We start from the raw sequence: 7946 nt of genomic DNA on the forward strand, positions 1-7946 counted from the left end.
CACATAAGAAACTAGGAACTTTGTACACAAAACTTAGCTAAAATATGGGTAAGTTATAGTGCTTAGGCATATAAATACACCCAAGATCACTCAACTCCTCAGGAAAAAGCGATTAATGAAATCATTAGAGAAATCATCCCATAAAATAGACTTAGGATTGTAACCCCTAGATTGGTCCCATTCCTTATACCACTGATACACATCCTTTAACTGATAAGAAGAAAACTCAACACCCTCCACATCAGTAGCATACTGTAACACCTCGTATTTTTAGGGTAGACATTAAACCATCATTCCTACGTGTGTAAACTCTAATGACATGATTTGTATTTGAATACACATGTTATGATCATTATCCTTGTTTGAAGAGTGCTTATTAGGTGAAAAATTGTCATTGGAATAACTTAGAGCAATGTTGAGCTAAGAGCCTTTGATTTGGCTAAATTTTGGTATTAAAGTCTACAATGGTCAAATGAAATGTGTATAACTTTTTACTTATGTGGAAATTTGTATTTGAAGACCCAAAAAATTATATATAATTGAATAATATTTGTAACAATACCAGTTTCACCTTAATATGATACCTGATCAAAAAGTTATGAAATTTTTTTGGAGAAATAGTAAGGGTCCGTGATAGCTCTACTATGCGGACCTTAGGCACCGCGTGATCCTCCACAACATGAAGGATATGTTTCTTGCATCCATAATTTGAAGCCCAAGGGGCATTTTAGTCATTCCCTATGCTTCCAAGCACAGGAGCGAAGTATTAAGCCACATAAAGTGGCATTATTTCCCATTATCATCAAAATAACTCACGTAGAAACCCTCCCCCTTCCCAAGAACAAAGAATTCAAGATTCTCTTCCCAAGAATTCAAGAGTTTAAGTTTTCAAGTTCAAGACTTCTTCAAGAATTTAACCATTGAGGTATGTGGGGTATTCATCAATGGGTTCCTCTCACCCATTGAGCCCAAAAACCCTCTTTTTGGTTTAAAGTATGAATTGTATCCTATTTTATGTAATTCTCCATGAATTTTATGAACTTAATCCATGTCTTCTTTGTAATTTGAATTCAAGCCATGTAAATATATGTTCACATGTAAACTAGTTTATTTTATGCTTTAAATTTCAATTACTCATGTTCTATTCAAGTGATTCCATGTCAAATCTATAAGTTATGAGTTAAATTATGTAAATATGTTGTTTTCTTAAGTTTAACTTATTCCCATATTTATGTTCATCTATTTTAGTCAATTATTGCAATGTCTTATGTCTCGGGTCTTTTAACTATGATTTTATACCACTGTTTTAAGTATTGTTTACATATTTTGTGATCATTCTGTGTTGGAGTATTATGAACACTCGATACCTATCTGGTTATACATGTCTTTGTTTTTAAGTGACAACTCTGACAGGTCATGATTTTTATTACTATAATAAGACTACCATTTTCATGTTGAGCACTTATTAGTATAGTACTATGTCATATTAGACCCATAATAATACTAATATCATTCAGTTGGGAGTAGAATTTAGAACCAAGTGAACCTAGGGATGGGGGCTCACCCGACAGTTAGGACTAGCTCCTTATTAATAGTCCGTAATTTGAAGAAGTACATAACCAATGTTGGATTGTGAGATGTCACCTACCAATTTACAACTGTACTTTATTAGGCGTCACGCGTAAGCTTAGGACTAAATCCCTAAACATTTAGGACATTAGATTAAGATTGACTCCCTAGTCATTTGGGATATCAAATTAGTGGATCCATATATCTATGTGTAAGTACTCCTGAAAAGGTACTAATATTATTCCTATTAGGGTTACAGTTTGGACCCTGATTAGCTCAAACTAGGAAATATCAGTTACATGATAGATCCTATAGTTTCACTCAGTACTCAGTCTATATAAGTTCAGGTTTTCTTGACCAAGTAAATAGATTTTTAGTTATTTAGTTATTCAGTTATTTAGAGCATTTCAGTACATGGTTTACTTGGTTTTGTATTCGTAGTTTTACGTGCTCATGTTTTCATTATTAGTATCCATACATGATCCTCAGTTAGGTTTTACAACATATTCAACTTTATATGAAATTCACATATAATATTCATGTTTTAACATTTCCTAATTTATAAAATTATTTTTAGCTTATGATTTATAAATCTCACTATGACTTATAGTTTTCATGTATAGCTATGTTTTAAATATATATTTTAGTAAATAACTTATGTCTTTAGTTTTAAAGGATGTTTTAAATATTTCAATGATTCAGTATATGTCTCTTTATACTCAGTACATTCCAAAGTAGAAACCATATATATTGATTTGGGGATACATCCTTCAAAATATAGGTACAAGATATAGCTCATACCCTAGGTTCAGAAAGTTCTTAGCTTTCAGCCAGCAGGTGATGAGTTCTTCTATTTCGAAAACTTTAGTCAGTTGTAGTTTATGTACTGTATTGTTGTCATTCTTATGTATTCAATTGTGGTAGTTGGAGACATATCCCAACTACCAAAATTTAGTATAGTAAAGGCTTCATAGATAGTCAGTCAGAATCACAATATGTAATTCAAGTTCTTTCTATAGTTTTATTATGTTCTATGCTTTATTAGCATTATATTTATTCAGATTATGCCATGATTAAGTTTCTGCTCAGTAAATTTTGTTTTTATGCAATTTTAATTTATTGCTCAAGTAGTATACTAGTTTATGTGTTAGCTTGGGATCACTTATGGTTCTAAGCGTCATATTATGAAAAAAAGGTAGCTTCTCGTCTTGACAAATATGGTATAAGAGCAAAATGTTCAAGTGTCCAAGTGTGTCTATGAAGCCATGTCTAGTTAAGTCTTACAGAATGGTATAGAGACATTTGTACTTTTGTTCAAGAGGCTACATGGCATTTAAGAAATGTTTCTCTTCTTTTATGTCTTAGATCATTTAGTATAATTGTTCATTATGAAAACTATGCAGATTCTTATGCTACTCCATTTGTGCCAAATCTACCTTATTCTTGTGGCAGTAAAAATATCCATGCTTAAATCCTTACAGATAGACTTTTCTTTGATAGTCCCTAAAGATAGTTATGAGGTTGCATGTTGGCTTATAATGTATCCCACTAGTGAATTTATGTTCCAAAGTATGAAATATTTAAATCATTATCATGAAAAATCATACACTAAGCCTGTCAGTCTCCATAAAATTCTTAGATTAATTCAGTCCTTTAAGCTTATTAAAGGAGTCCTAAACCAAGAAAATTCTAGCTAAGTATTCAGACTTAGTGTTATTTAGCCTTTGAAAGTTGGTAATCTTATTTATTGACCTTTACGTCCATTAAATGTTGATATTTGAGTTAGTTCTTGGTCAAGAATATCAATAGGTGTTCCCGGGCAACTTTCAGATTGTTGGAACTTTGTTTGAAGCTTCTTTGACCAGTGAATCAACGTGATCTTGATGCGTTGCATTGACTATCACATTGATCAATGTTTTCCCTAGTGCCCAACATCCAATTCCAGTGAACCGATGCAGACTAAACACGGCATGTTGACTTCACGTCGATGCCAATGATACGGTACATTGGTTTACACATCAATGGTTCAGTTTTTAGTCATTTAAAAGATGCATCCTCAGGGTTAATAATGTTTTTTCCCACACCTTTCAGCCCCATTAACACGAAATTTAGCCCTCTTTTAGCAAGTTATATCCATTCTTTCACAAATTGCTCAAGAACAAAAACCCTAGGTTAATTAAATCTGAACTCAAGGCTTAAGATTCCATCGTTAATTTTCTAGAATTGACTAACTAAGGTATGTGAAGTGTTCATCCAAGGGCACTTTCCACCCTTAGAGTCCAAGAAACTCTTTTAAAGTTCACATAGAGTAATTTTATGATTTCCATGATTTGAATTAAAGTGTATTCATGATTTATTACAAGATTCATGTAGAGTTAAGTGATATGTGTGCTTTATCATGTGCATTCATGTTGAAACTCTTTGAATTGAGTAATTGGAATTGAATCATGATGCCTACATGTTATGTTAGTATTATATGTATATATTGTGCCCCATAAGTTTTTGATAAATTGTCCATGTGAGTTGAATAGTGAAATTATATCATGTTAGCATGTATGCAAGTGTTTGCTTGTATGCCCAAATGAATAAATGCTGACTAAGTAGTTAATTACCATGTCTCAAGATTATGCCATGTCTTTTAAGCTTATGCTATCGAATCCTGGGGGTATTTAATACCCGATAATTTAGCAACTTGTCTAGAGCCGTGGTCAGTCACAGAGTAGAATCAGTCAAGTCTCAATCAGAAGAATTCAGTCAGTTACAGAACTTAGGAAAACTTACTGAACTCAGAATCAATCCAGCTCAGTTCAGTAAAATCAGTTCAGTTCAGTTATACAGTACGATCAGTAATAGTTAAGTATAGCCTAGTACATTTCAGAATATAGTCCAATGTCTATTCATTTGGGAGTAGGATTCAGCACCGAGTGAACCCAAGGATTGGGACTCACCTGCCAGTAGAAGGTAAACTCTTTAGCAGTACTCCTTACATTCCAGAACAATTTAGCTAGCGTAGGTTGAGACATCAGTCTGCCAGTTGAGGTTTGATAAGGTGATTTACCTTCCAGTTAAGGGTACCCCCATTCTCATTCAGAGTATCGGTCAGATGAGGGTGACTCAGCACTTGTCCTTAGCCGTAGCATAGTATTAACACCCTTCCAACAGGGTTACAAGTTTAAATTATTCCCATGTTGAAGTTCATCTATTTTAGACAATTATTGCAATGTCTTATGTCTTGAGTATTTTAACTATGATTTTATACCACTGTTTAAAGTATTGTTTACATATTTTGTAATTATTCTACGTTGGAGTGTTACGAACACCCGATACTTATCTGTTTATACATGTCTTTGTTTTTAAGTGACAAATCTAATAGGCCATGATTTTTATTACTATAATAAGACTACTATTTTCATGTTGAGCACTTATCAGTATAGTACTATGTTATGTTAGACCCATAATAATACAAGTATCATTCAGTTGGGAGTAGAATTTAGCACCAAGCAAACCTAGGGATGGGGGCTTACCCGGCAATTAGGACTAGCTCCTTAGTAATAGTCCCTAATTTGAAGAAGTACGTAGCCAATGTAGGATTATGAGATGTCACCTACCAATTTAGTACTTCACTTTATTAGGTGTCACTCGCAAGTTTAGGACTGAATCCTTAGACCTTTAGGATATCAGATTAAGAAAGACTCCCTAGTTATTTGGGATATCAAATTAGTAGATCCACACATCCATGTGTAAGTACTCGTGACAAGGTACTAATACCATTTCTATTAGGGTTATAGTTTGGACCCTGATTAGCTCAAATTAGGGAATATATAAGTTTAGGTTTGCTTGACCAAGTAAATAGATTTTTTGTTATTCAGTTATTTAGAGCTTTTTAGTACATGGTTTACTTGGTTTTGCATTCCTAGTTTTACGTGCTTATGTTTTCATGCTTAGTATCCATACATGATCCTTAGTTAAGATTTACAACATGCTCATCTTTATATGAAATTAACATATAGTATTCATGTTTTAACATTTCCTAATTTATAGAATTATTTTTAGCTCATGATTTATAAATCTTACTATGACTTATAGTTTTCATGTATGGCTATGTTTTAAATATATGTTTCAATAAATAGCTTATGTCTTTAGTTTTAAAGGATGTTTTAAATATTTCAATGATTCAGTAGATGTCTCTATATACTCAGTACATTCCAAAGTACAAACCATATACATTGATTTGGGGATACATACTTCATAATATAGGTATAAGATGTAGCTCATATACTAGGGTCAGAAAGTTCTTAGCTTTCAGCCAGCAGGTGATGAGTTCTTCTATTTTGGAAACTCTAGTCAGTTGCAGTTTGTGTACTGTATTGTCATTCTTATGTATTCATTTGTGGTAGTTGGAGACATGTCCCAACTGCCTATAGTTAGTATAGTAGAGGCTTCATAGATAGTCAGTCAGAGTCACATTATATTTATTCAGATTATGCCATGATTAAGTTTCCACTCAGTAAATTTTATTTTTATGTTATTTTAAGTTATTGCTCAAGCAGTATGCCAGTTCATGTGTTATCTTGGGATCACTTATGGTTATAAGCATCATATTACGATAATGAGGTAACTTCTCATTGTGAAAAATATGGTATTAGAGCAAAAGGTTCAAGTGTCCAAGTGTGTCTATGAAGCCATGTCTAGTTAAGTCTTACAGAATGATATAGAGACATCTGTACTTTTGTTCAAGAGGCTACATGGCTTTTATGAAATGTTTCCCTTCTTTTATGTCTCAGATCATGTAGTAGAATTGTTCATTAAGAAAACTATGCAGATTCTTATGCAACTCCATTCGTTCCAAATCTACCTTATTCTTGTGGCAATAAAAATAGCCATAATTAAATCCTTACAGATAGACATTTCTTAGATAGTCCCTAAAGATAATTATGAGGTTTCATATTGGCTTATAAAGTATCCCACCAGTGAATTTATGTTCCAAAGTATGAAATATTTAATTCATGATCATGAAAAATCATACACTAAGCCTGTAAGACTCCACAAAATTCTTAGATTAATTCATTCCTTTAAGCTTATTAAGAGGGTCCCAGACCAAGAAAATTCTAGCTAAGTATTCAGACTTAGTGTTATTTAGCCTTCGAAAGTTGGTAATCTTATTTCACGACCTTTACGTCCATTAAATGTTGATATTTGAGTTAATTCATGGTCAAGAATGTCAATAGGTGTTCCCGAGAAAGTTTCAGGTTTTTGAACTTTGTTTGAAGCTTCTTTGACTAGTGAATCAATGTGATCTTGATGCGTTGCATGGACCATCACATTGATAAATGTTTTCCCCAGTGGCCAGCATCCAATTACAGTGAACAGATGTAAAATTGATGCGGCATGTTGACTTCACGTCATTGCCGATGATGCGGTGCATCAGCTTACGCATCAATGGTTTATTTTTTAGTCATTTAAAAGATGCATCCTCAGGGTTAATAATGTTTTTCTCCCACACCCTTCAGCGCTATTAACATGAAATTTAGCCCTATTTTAGCAAGTTATATCCATTCTTTAACAAATTGCTCAAGAACAAAAACCCTAGGTGAATTAAATTCAAACTCAAGGCTTAAGATTCCACTGTTAATTTGCTAGAATTCACTAACTAAGGTATGTGAAGTGTTCATCCAAGGGTTCTTTCCACCCTTAGAGTCCAAGAAACTCTTTTAAAGTTCACATAGAGTGATTTTATGATTTCCATGATTTGAATCAAAGTGTACTCATGATTTATTAAAAGATTCATGTAGAGTTAATTGATATGTGTGCTTTATCATGTGAATTCATGTTAAAACTCTTTGAATTGAGTAATTGGAATTGAATCATGATGCCTACATGTTATGTTTGTATTATGTGTATATATTGTGCCCCATAAGTTTTTGATGAATTGTCCATGTGAGTTGAATAGTGAAATTATATCATGTTAGCATGTAAGTGTTTGCTTGTATGCCTAAACGAATGAATGCTGACTAAGTAGTTAATTACCATGTCTTAAGATTATGCCATGTCTTTTAAGCTTATGCTATCGAATCCTAGGGGTATTTAATACCCGATAATTTAGCAAATTGTCTAGAGCCATGGTCAGTCACAGAGTAGAATCAGTCAAGTCTCAATCAGAAGAATTCAGTCAGTTACAGAACTTAGGAAAACTTACTGAACTCAGAATCAGTCCAGCTCAGTTCAGTAAAATCAGTTCAGTTCAGTTATACAGTACGATCAGTAATAGTTAAGTATAGCCTAGTACATTTCAGAATATAGTCCAATGTCTATTCATTTGGGAGTAGGATTCAGCACCGAGTGAACCCAAGGATTGGGACTCACCTGCCAGTAGAAGG

This window comes from Capsicum annuum, chromosome 10 (assembly GCF_002878395.1).
Source record: "Capsicum annuum cultivar UCD-10X-F1 chromosome 10, UCD10Xv1.1, whole genome shotgun sequence".
NCBI lineage: Eukaryota > Viridiplantae > Streptophyta > Magnoliopsida > Solanales > Solanaceae > Capsicum > Capsicum annuum.